The sequence below is a fragment of the Malurus melanocephalus genome, unplaced genomic scaffold, assembly GCF_030028575.1.
Source record: "Malurus melanocephalus ecotype Western Australia unplaced genomic scaffold, MMel_1.1 scaffold_403, whole genome shotgun sequence".
In the NCBI taxonomy this organism is placed as follows: Eukaryota; Metazoa; Chordata; class Aves; order Passeriformes; family Maluridae; genus Malurus; species Malurus melanocephalus.
Genome location: NW_026623635.1, coordinates 205472 through 217917, shown reverse-complemented (window position 1 = coordinate 217917; position 12446 = coordinate 205472).

The window sequence follows — 12446 nt, the reverse complement described above, 5'->3', positions numbered from 1 at the left end:
CGCCACTTTAATATTAATAAAATAAGCCACTAAAACCAAAGGTGTTAAAGCTGTTTGGCATTTGAGCTATGAACGGAATCTGCTCGCCTTTGCTCCTTGCAGTGAAAAATACCCTTTCCTGAATAATTAGCTCAGCTGAAGAAGCTTATGAATTCTTCCCTAAAGTCCTTTTTCCTTCCGTGTAGTGAGGAGAAAATTTTCCACCTCTCACCGTTGCAATCCAGATGACGGATGAGTGTCACGTAGGTGACAAATGTGCCTGAGCAGGAGCCCTGTGCATGAACTGCGTGGAGAACAGGGGAGGCTCAAACCCAGGCTCGGATTTTACATTTGAATTAACGTCTGCAAAGGGGATGCAGAATTAATGGGCTGAAGGACGAGTCACACTAATTTCTCGTTTRCCTCAATAACAGGAAATCTCTGGGACTAGTGGAGAATGTGGTGACGGTGTTTGTGAACATGTCYCTTACCAATGGTGTCCAAAGGTGGCCAGATCCCTCGCCCCTCTGCAGATGAGCTCCAGGTTTTACACACTGGAGAGGCAAAAGGGTCTAGATTTCATTCCCACCTCTGTCACGGATTTGCTGTAATTTTGTATCCAGACATCCCGATCAATTTTGAAATTCTGTATTTCTAGCTGCTGCTCCAAAGGAWCCCAGAACCTGATTTTCTTCTCTTCCACTGGGTCATTGATGGGCTTTTGGCACCTCAGGCAATCAAATTGCAGGTGTCCCAAAGCAGGTACCTCAAACCCAAGGTACTCAACTCGTGATTATTGCCAGAAAGACAACTCCTTAACCCAGCAGAACGCTGAGATCTGAAGAAAAACATTACGTTCATCTACTATGCCGGGAACCAGCACCGAGTAAAAACCTGAGTAAAGATGAGGATGAGAGGAGACAAGTATTTTATTTTTAAACCTTATGAATTTCTGAGTAGTTCTGCTTTGTCGCTTTCCTAGGGAGGAAGGCAGGGTTGGGAAGATCAGAATTTCCAACTCTGCTCGCTCCCTGATACCACGCTGAAGACTTGTATTACCTTTAATTGATGTTTCTGAGTGCATCCTCATTGATTTACTCCAGCCGTGCTCTTTATGCAGGGAACATTCTATTCTCAGAGCGTAATCTAGACCCATGCAAACAATATAGATGTTTCCTGATAACATAATTTAGAAAGAGGAGATGTAATTACTGCCTGTGCTGAATGCACAGCATCTCTGTGCTTGCCAGAGCASTGCAAACCCATGACCCCTTTCAGAATCCATACAGGGAGAAAAGTCCCAAATCCTTCAATGTGGTTCTCATTTTGCTGTTTCCATCTTATTAAATATGCTGGTCCTTGTGCCTTTGATTTTAGCTTCCTAAGGATAGCTCATGCTGAAATTATTTAGAAGGCTCTCAGAGGCTCTTAGATGAAATTCAGGGATCATTCCTGCGGAAATGTGTCTATTTGTGGAAGAGGGAACAGCAGCAACTGGGGCATCTGCTGTGGAGAAATGGGGAGGGGACCCAGCAAGTTCTCCCTGGGGTAACTTGTTCTTTTAAGGAGTGCAACAAAGCAGGTTTTTTGTTATTAAGGAGTTCCTTAAATACTCGAAGAGGAGGCTGGAACTCATCTGACCTGCTCCAAACCCAGTCAGGCTTGGCTGTGCTGAGTCCAGTTGCTGTGATTTAAAATGAGCAGCTGGAGTGCTTTTGTCTTCTAAATCATCCCACGAGCATTGTGCTTCATTGTCTTCTCTCTGATGGAAGGGTATCCAGGATGAGACATTACAATCTGAATTTTCATCTCTAGGGTCAAATCTGTCTCAGTTCAGTAGTGCCTGGAAAGCTCTGCCCTGCAGTGGGGTTTGATGTGAAATAAGCACAGGTCCCTCCACGGCGCAGTCAATCGAGATCCACAGCACATAAAAATCACCACTCTAATTGCTCCCTGTATCAGCTGCCTYGGGAAAAWMAAATAAAATAATAAATAAATAAAAATCAGCGACTGAATTGGCCCTGGAGACTGAGTCACTCTCCTCTCATTTAGACAGTGGTCCCTGCTGAACACTTTTCCACATTGCAAAGCCACCACATAATGGAACAATTCAGCTCAACTGACAGCCCTGGCTAAAATAGCCCTGGAGCGAGATAGGGAAGGTGTTGTAGGTCACTGCTGAGGTGCTTGGCAGGGCTGGCAGTGGGAACTGTGCCCACACCAAGAGAGATTTTCAAATTACTTCAGCCAGACCAGAATTAGCTCGCAAACCTGATGCAACGGTTCAGAGAGAAGCTCTTTTGTATTTTGAGTTTTGCTTGTCAGGTGGTGGCTTCTCCCTGTGTTCTGCAGCRGCAGATTCCCCACTGATTATCGACAGATTGGCTCTGGGACCCCCTATCAGAGGAAAAGACCCAACTCTCCAACCTTTTTCTTTGCTGGGATCTGATAGAGCCTGAATTTAATTTGCCTTATGATCCTGGGTAAAACCCAGCTACAGATAAAAAGCGTTTACAGCTTAAAACTCTTCCTAGCATGGCCCTCAGTAGGCCTTAAGGGCCAAAAATACTCATGATAATTGTTTATTATTATGTGAATCARACATGAGGGGAGCAGGAGTTGAATTCAGGACTGTTGGGATTGATAGAGAACGAGGACATCAACTTCAAGGAAAATAACAGCAACCAAACACGTTGTGAGCAAAAAGAAAACACAACAAAGAGGGACCAGTTGCCAAAATGAGGCTAAATATCACTGGTATTTAGCATTAATCTTTTTGTCTTTGTCTTGCTATACAACCTCCCAAATCTCCTGTCTGCTGGGACTGGACAACCCCGAGGGTTTGGTTTAAAACCAGTTCAGGTTGATTCTGCAGAGTGAGGGAGCTCATGACATAACAATGTCTAACTGTTCATGATGAGGAACCAAAGTGAAGTTCAATTTGTTCAAAAAACCACCATTTCTAAGGCAGAAGAGCAGCCAAATCAATGACTGAGAGGAACTAGAGGTGAAAGCTGAGAAAAAGAGATATAAATACATTTATTTTTAAACATTTTAATTTCAAGTCATAGGAAAACCATTCAATGTGTATCCTGGGGTTTCTTTAAACRGGGAAAGAAGATTAAAATACTAATCTCTGCCGATTTCCCTGTGCAGCAGCAAAAATGAGTGTGACTCTGAAGACTGACCCATGAGGAAAGATTAAGAGCAGCTAAATTTGTGTAGCTTGGCTAAGCAACAACCAGGGGGGACACCCTGGCAGGGTGCAAAACCAGAGAAAATGCAGTGTTATTTGGGAAGACAACAGAGCCAGGGGATGAAAATTAAGGAGAGGTCAGGCAGAGTGGTAGAGAAAAGTCCACTAAGGCTCTGGCTTGTATTTTAGGGAGTGAAAGCTATGATATTCCGAGGATAAAAGTACAGGGGTGAATCAGGCACTGGTGTGAGGATCATCAGATGCAACTGGTGACTTTGAGCACTTCTATCCCCGAGTTTGCAAAGAAAATCACCTTTAGGAAAGTGACAGCTCAGCTCATACTATAAATCATCTCTTCCCAAGCTCAGCATCCAGCAGCCACYGATCAGTTCTYAAAATCTTGAGCGAAAAATAACCCRCAAGGAACAATCCTGCACTCTGAGGGGATGGACAAGCTAATCTAATACATCTTTGTCATCYCTGGTTTCCATGACAGTTGCATAATCAGACATTTATGTAAGTAGAGGTTTCCTCCTTAAATAGCAGCCTATGATCTCATCTGCACCTACGGTGTAACCCATTTGAATGGAAATGATGTGCCAGTCATGTGTACAACTAATTTTTTAATGCTTCTCTCTTATTTTTTTTATATTTATTTATTGTGGCGCATCAGCCTGCGGAGTGCTGCTCACACACGACTGACTGTTCTTGTTGTGGTCTTCTTGTGGTTCAGAAATATCCACATCCCCCAGGTCCAGTTGATGGTCAGGCTCACGTTTGCTCAGTAATTCAGTGTGAAAAGTGATGGTTTATCCACAAACCCCCGTGCAGCACCTGAGCCCTCCTGGAACCACGGGAGGGTTTGGATTGGAAGGGACCTTGGAGCCCACCCAGTTCCACCCCTCTGGGCAGGGACATCTTCCACCAGAGCAGGCTGCTCAGAGCTCCCTCTAACACTGGACACTCCAAGGGATGGGACAGCCACAGCTTCTCTGTGCACCCTGTGCCAGGGCTCACCACCCTCACAGGGATGATTTTCTTTCTGATATCTAAACTAAACCTACCCTGTGTCAGTTTGAAGTCATTCCCCTTGTTCTACCACTCCATCCCTTGYCCMMAGTCCCTCTCCAGCTCTCTTGGATCCCCTTTAGGCACTGGAAGGGGCTCTGAGCTCTCCCTGGACCCTTCTCCTGTCCAGGTGAGCACCCCCAGCTCTCCCAGCCTGGCTCCAGCCCTGCTCAGCTCTGTGGCCTCCTCTGGACTGGCTCCAGCAGCTCCACATCCTCCTTACRTTGGGGACCCAGGGCTGGGTGAATTATTTCAGGAGGTTGATTCCAYAGAATCACCTTYCTCRACCTGCTGGTGAAGCTTCTTTTGATGCAGCCCAAGCTGTGGTTGGCTTTTGGGGCTGCCAGTGCAYGTTTAGGGTCAGGTCCAGCCTCTCATCCAGCAGCACCCCAAGTTCTCCACACAGCAGCTCTCTTCAAGCAGCTTTAACCTGCAGAGGTTATGGGCTGCCCTCATACCCTGTTTCAGATTTTGTTTCAGATTTTCCAGGATTTTTTTCAGGATTTCCTCACCACACCCTTCCCCAAGGGGCTGGGGTGAGGACCATAGAGGGAGAGAGCTTCAGGGGTTTGCCTTGGCCAATTTGGGATTTTTCAGGGTGGGAGAAAACTCCTAGGACAGCTCTACTGCTGCTGCAGAGACTGCCTGGAGACTCCTCTGAGCTCACACAGAGTATCATAAAGCAATGCCAAAAATACAGATCTCTTCCTATATGCCATATTAATTGAAGAAAAGCAGACCCAGTCCATGAAATCTCACTCCTACTCCCACCTAAGCTCATGTAACAAGAGTGAAAGGCAAGCAAAAGTAACTGCAGTTAAATCTGCATGCAGAAATTCCCGAAAACATCTCAAAAAGGAAAAAAAAAAAWATCAGCTACCTGGAAGGAGTGGCTTTTAACTAAAGAYTGCAGACATCAGCAGTCTAGGGAGCTGATCCCAGTAGGGAAATAGTTCTTAATGTGGATGTTCTGGGGTATCAGACACTCTTCAAAACCTATTCYTGAGCCGTGTCCGGTGAGTTGATCCTGAAAAGTAAGTGGTCCTATTTAGACCATCCTCTTAGTGCTTCTCTGCATCATCCTGCATCAACCCCTGTGCACAAAAATACCCCCYGAGCAGAGGAAAKCAGGCAAGAGCAGAAATCTAATCCAATCTGCCAGCCTTTGCAGCCTCAAATGTGCGGGACTCTTGCCAGCCTTTGGATGTTGTAGCGCCTTCTCTCAAAGATCCCACTATGAGGACAACACAAAGTRTTTTATGGACTATTGTTCAAACAATCAGCAGAAATATCTCTGCTCCCTCCTCAGCCAGATCCCCCTTCTCCCAGTGAAGCTGATTTGGTGACAGAGAGCAGTGGGGTGGGTTGGGGTTTGTAGTGATTGTCGATTGGATTTGGTGAGCCCAGCCTGCAATTTCCCCGAGCCCCCTGCGGCTCCTATTAGCCTCCATAACTGCTTCTAATTTTGGCCAGGACATTTGCCCAGATTTTTGAGGGAGGGAGGGGTCTTTCCCTGGTGCAGACTCCCACCTCCATGCAGCAAACATGGGCTGGGCAGTGGCTCCATCACTGCCCCGTCCAGCCGGGCTCTGACGCACGTTACGTAACTGGATTGTTAATGCTTTTTATATGTTGGCGGAACTGAAATTAAAAGAGGAAATTATTCTCCTGATGCTCAACTCTAATCCCCATCTGTCTGTGTTTTTACTTTTCTGCACTTGCAAAGCTCCCTGATCAAAAGGTCTTGAATAGATTCCAGATTTCCAATTTAGTTTGCTTATGCAACCCAAAATATTATGGCAGCCTTTCCTGGGGGCGATTAAGCATATATTTTCAGTTCCTCCAATTCTCTCTGTTCCAAGAGTGCTAAAAATGGCATAAAGCTTTAGCTCATTCCATACCGTTAGCACCACAAACAACTTTTTTTTTTTTTTTTTTATAGTTTTTTAAAATTAAAAATAATAGAAAAAGGACTGAAGAAAAATTTAAAAAAAAAAAAAAAAAAAAAAAAAAAAAAAAAAAAAAAAAAAAAAAAAAAAAAAAAAAAAAAAAAGGGATTTGTTAAATGTCCCCTGTGCCTCGGTAAAAACAAGCAGGGAGTCTATACTGATAGAGCTTTGCAAGGCAAACAGAGGGGGACCAGACAGGCGAGGAGGGAGCTGCATCTTCAACYGGGGCGGATCCCTGAATCCAAAAAAACTCGAGAGCTCTCCAGATCCAGACTTTTGCTTTGCCCCATCCAAAGGATGAGCTTTAGCTGAACAGCTGGGAATGGATCTGATCTTTCTTGAGGTACTTGGATCATCCTCATCTGAAAATTGACACCAATTTTTTTTTTTTTTTTAATACATTTGTTCTTCTTTTCCCTGGTGCTAAAACTACATGATCAGCAGYTGGCTTTATTTGTGGGAACAAGGAGGATGCTCAAGTTGGAAAATGAAACTTTTACCCAAAAAATCACCGGTGAGTGAACCCAAAGTGCTGCTACAACAGCTGTGTTTCATCATCCCTTTGGTTTTTGAGGGCAGGATGGGAGGCAGCACCCCCAGTGCTCACCTGGATCCCGATCACTGTGGGGAGATCACCTGGGACCATTGGTGCTGGGCTTCTTAAAGAGATTTTTTAATTTTAATTACTGAAGGAATTGTTTTCCAAGTGTTGATGGATGCCTGCTCACATGGAGCACAGGATGGGGTCACCCCTTTTGGCCACTGCTTTTGTGACAACTRCAGAATGACAACATTGTGGTGCAGCTCTGATCAAAAACCTGAACGGCGCTTTTCCCAAAYTTGGATTAGGGAAGCTGTGATTTAAGGGAGGTGCTGAGTCCCAGAAAACACTGAGCTGTGGTTCAGCCAAGGCTTGGAGCCTTCCTGYTTTCCAGGATAATTTGATTTGAGCATCCAAGGGCTGTCAATCTCCCAGGTTTCAGAGGCACTCACAMCAAGAACCAAACAGGTGAAGCTGGGGGAAGCCCTGCTCATCCCAACCCGCCTGCTTTTGCTGAATTCAGAACCAGTCCATCTCTGCTGACTTTTTTGACAAAATGCCAACCCTACCCTGGACATCTCCAGGCTGATCTTTCCCTTCAGTGAGGTCCAGTTTGAATCAGTGGGAGCCTGGGAGCACAGAGGGTGCTGGAGGAACCCCTATTGCAGCACATCCAGCAGAGACAGCAGGCCTGGGATGCACTCAGCAAAGTGGCTTCTGTCAAATCACACCAGTTTATTATCTGCATTTCAGCAGCACCCGCAGCTCTAGGCAGGGACCTGCACTGTGCCTGTACAGCAACATCCAAATATAGAGCAAGGCAGCAGCACAGACACAAAACCTCACTCCTCACTCCCTTCCCTGCCCTGCAAAACCCTCCAGCCCCACRCTGGGGCTGAGCTGCTCTTGCTTTCACCRGAAATAGCATATTRTAACAAATTTTAAAWTTTTTWAAAATGTTTTTATCAGTGTGACAGATCTACCAGTTGTAGAGAAGCGTGTGGATCATCAGGGTAATCATCTGCCTGAGCTGCTCAGGTTCCAGGTTTGAGGAATATTGAAGCATATGCTCCAACTCCCCAGTCTCTGGTTAAAGCAAAGCACGTGTTTAAACGCTTTGCTGAGCAGAGGTGGACTTAAGGACATACCTTGCTGTAGGCATGTGCTTAACTACTTTGTAAAATTAAACTGAAGATAATCAAGTGCTTTTGCTGAATCAGGCCCGAGTGCTCTGCAAACCCCCATCCTCTTAAGCAAGGCAGCTTTCAGCAACATTTAATTTGAGAACAYGCTCAGAAAATACCATTAAAAAACATGTTAAAGAGCCAGGAGCCTTTGGAGAGTGGAAATAAATAACTAAAAAGATATCCGAGGAAATCATTAAACTGCACAAACCAGCACTGGGCTTTAAAAAAAGAAACTTTGCCTTGTGCCAGTTCAGCATTTGCACATAGATGAGAGATGCTTCAGCTGCAGGGACCTGATTTGTGATGGATTTTTGGATTTTCCCCCCAGCTCATGCCACCAGTGCTGCTACACCAGGTCAGGCAGGTTCAGCATCACGGGTTTRCCCTTCAACCCAGCCCTAAGGGGGGTTATTTTGGAGAGAAGGGTGGGAGAAAACCCAAAACCCACRGTGTGTGTCCCTGGGGCTCCATCCAGGACAGGTCCCTGATCAAAAATTGCTGCTCAGAGCACCCCATGTACAAATAACCCCACAAATTCCCTTTCTCACTGACCTTCACRTCTCAGCCCTGCCAAACCAGCTCTGTGCAAATCCAAACTGATCTCAGCCACACCTCTATCCCAAAAAGGCATCCCTGGGGGTTTTGGGCTCCCATCCCAGCTCGGAGTGATGCTGATGTCCCCCACACCACCCAAAAATCATCCCATGGCTCAGTTGTCCCCAGATGACCACGGCTCAATTGGATTTGGCATCAGAGCCTTTGGGCTGGTTTGCCAGGAGATTTTTCATGGAAAAAGGAGGGGTTTCATGGAAAAGGTCTGATAAAGGGGCTTGCACATTCTCAGACGTCTTAATGAAAAACAGCAAATTTTAGGTAGAAATGAAATGGTGAGTAGAAATTTAGGTAGAAATGAAATGGAGCTGTGCAAACCTTTACCTTTTTTTTTTAAATATGCATTTTGAATTATTTTTAAATATGCATTTGAATTTTTTTAAAAAATATGCATTTATCTGAATCACTGCAGATAAAATTGTTGAAGCTCACACAACACAGAGATCGTGCCCTCTCCCCCTCCCCAGACTTTCATCAAGAGGAGATTTCCTGGTTAGACTCAGACTTGCAAATCTTAGGCCAGACTGGCAGCGTTTCAAGTCAACTTGGGCTGATTTGGAGCTTGGGTACATAAACTCAGTGACCTGAAGCAGAAAGGAAACGTGGCTGTTCCTGCCTTGGTCCCARCCTAAAGCTTCTGACCTGAACTTCAGACCAAACTGACCCTGAATGTGCACCCAGGGCACCCTAAAAATCAGCCTTGCAGCCAAATGCCTTCCATGGTTCATGCAGCATTCCTCATGGCTCAAAAATAAAATGTCATTTCTGCAGGAGAGTTGTGTCTTCTWTTAACTCTGACAGCCCAAATAAACCTCAGGTGTTTGCCCAGCTGATCTGAGCTTTTTCCTCACCATAAAGTGTCTATAACCAGGGGCTTTCCTCAAAGTTTGATGTTGAAATTTTATCAGTGAAAAAAAAAATGTTGAAATTTTAGCAGTGAAAAAAAAAAACTGACAAGGAATTCCTTCCTGAGCAATTTGGTGTAAATATTTAAAAGGCTTTAAAGAAAATAATCAGAGCCACCACTGGTATTGTGAAGCTCGCAGTGCCCTGCTGCTGGAGTGGCATAATCTGTTTTTTTTTGTAGGGGTTATTTTGCATAGGAGCTTGGGGAAATGCAMGTTTTTAGGATTTGCTTGATGCCAGCTGGGCAAGGTGGGCACCCACACCTCCTTCAGGGGGGCTGCAGTTAAACCCTCACATTGCTCCTGGAGGGAGAGCAGATGCCACTTTTCTCCCTGTCAGCACTTCTTGAAGGCTTAAAAGCTTTGCTTTGGTTTTAAAATGCTTCTTTCAGCACTGGCGATGCCCAGGGATGTTTTTAAATATAAATAAATAAATAAATAAATGATATCTTTAAAAGTTAGAGCAGAAATTCTCTTCCCTCATGTACGATTTTTAAAAAAAAAAATATGACAGTGTTTTGTTTTATTTTATTTTTATTTTGAATGGAATGCTCTAAGCACACCRAACTTGTCAGAGGCTGTTTGCTCACAGCCAGGGTTTTAGGGCTGGGCCTGTTTAAGAAACCAGAGCATTTGGATGAAACCTGGGTTACTCACTATTTATTTGCACAAGTAGGTTTCAAAACCAGGAATTTTGCAATTCCTTGTCCCCATTTTGCTGCACAAGGAGCACCAACTGGACAAACTGGGCAAACCCCAATGGGGTTTTAAGCTCAAACTCATCTTTTTGGGGCTCTGAATTTCCTTMTCATTGACAAAACCTTTGATCCTGAGAGCTCTGAGCAGGGCTCAGTGGGGCCGTGCTCTGCAATGTCAAAGTTGTTTTAAATAGCATCACTCTGTGCTATTTGGGATCTCAGAGGGAATCCCAGCTCATCCCAAAGWTATTTCCATCCCTGGCTGGTCCTGAGCACCCTGTGAGCCCCAGGGATCTGGCAGGTCCYGAGGGGTTTGTGCTGTGCCAAAGCAGGGCAAGCTCAGCTCGGTGATCCCTGCCTGGAGATTGAGTGTCAGGCAGGGATATTTAGGGAAATTTTTTCCATTTTTTTTCCCTCCCCAGCTAGATAATGAAATATCTGCTAAACTGGAAGCTGTGACCAGGCTCGCTGGCTCAACTGTTCTGGTTTTAGAACAGCACTGTAATATTTATAATATTTCAAAAACCAGACAAACAAAATAATTGAATCTAAACTACTGTTCAGCATAACCCTCACTTTAGGGATTTGTCATTTTTACTAAAAACTGAAAAATAGTGCTATCCCAGGTCAGCCTGTGACTGCTGGAAATACTGTGCAACTGCATTTCAGGTAGTTTAAAAATGCCACCAAAAATCTGTATGTTGGGTGCTGAAGAAAGCTATGAAGCTTCTCATCAGAAAATTAAGAAAACTTTGTTTTCCCTTCTGTCCTCGGTACCAGCACTGTCCCAAAACCCCAGTGAGGACAAATGGGCAYCTCTGCATTTCCCAGGAGGGGTGACCTCATCTCATCTCATCCCCCAGGAGCTGCCTTGGGAACTGTTTGGAGCAGAGCCCTAAAGCACCTCAACCCCTTGGGTAAACACAATTGTGAAAAGCATTTTATTCCTCTCAAGAATGAGCAGAGCTGCAGCCACCCTGGGGACTTTTCATGGATTTCAGCTCAGGATCAGCCCTGTGGATCGGGTTGGATTGGAGGAGCCCTTCAGTGCTTGGGGAAAATCTGTTATTTCCCATAGGAAAAGCKTTGATCCCTCTAGAAAAACCTGATCTGCTTCATGCACAGCAGAACCCATCAGAGCTGGACAGGAGGGCTTGGCCACTGCTTGCATTACAGACCCTCCCATGAAGATAAAAAAAAAATTCCACACTGCCCTTCCCTGCTGCAAAATAAATCTGTTGCCACAAGCTCTCCATTTTCTCCCCATACCCACTGCCATTTGCACACAAGGGTTAGCAAGAGCAGCTAACGTGGAAGAAAAACAATCTTTCCCTTTCCTTTCTTCTGGAATTAATTTCCAATGAATTGGCATTTTAAATTTCTTGATAGTGAAGCCTAAAAGAAATATGCCTTCAGTATGGCCTCAGAGCAATCTAATGGCATTGTAAATCTGTCAAAAAACCCCGTAAACTGTCACTTGTAATTTTCTGTKTTCACAGGAGGAAAAAAAAAATTCTACACTAAGATAAACTGAACCATTCTCTTTGAACTTCCCCTTTGTTTGAGTTAAACACTCTGGAAGCCACCAAGTTAATCGCACTGCAAAACCCATCAGGTTTGCAAGCTTAGATTATTTTTTTTTAATGAGCAAGTGTTCCTTGTGATAACTTGAATTACACTTTCTGAATGGTGGGAAAATACACAATTATGTCACATCCCCCCGAACCAAACACACTATTCAGGAAACACAATTAAAATTAAAAAACAAATAATTCTTTTTCTTTGCTTCTGTGCTGGAGAACTCCATTTGGGGATTATAAATCCTTTTGAAATGTCCCTTTTTAATGATGTCGCTCCTATTCATGTTCCTTTTACAGCATTTTCTGGATTGTTTTCAGCGTTTGGATCTGATTACTTGACTTGAAAAATGTCTTTTCCCCCTTCTAGAGTAACAGTATACCTCAAACCCTTYCTGCTCTGTTGTTATGAAGTAGGTGCTCTTGAGATTGCAGCTYGTGGTGCAATTAATCACCTTGTTGCATTTCCAAGGATAATTGCTATTTCTGATCCAGTAAATCAYTCTTTTCCAGTGGCTGGCAAGGTTTGGGGGAACTCTGCTCTCTGCTGCTGCCTGCACAGTCCAAGCCCCAGCACCACAAAATCCAACCTCACATCCCCTGAGCGAGCAGGAGGAGATCAGAACAGCAAATCCAACCTCTCCGTTGGTACCTCTGCCTTTTTTGTGCCCTTCAGGTAATTTCCTGCMGAACTTTTTCCTCCCCAAAAGCCTCAGGAACAATGCAAGGTATAC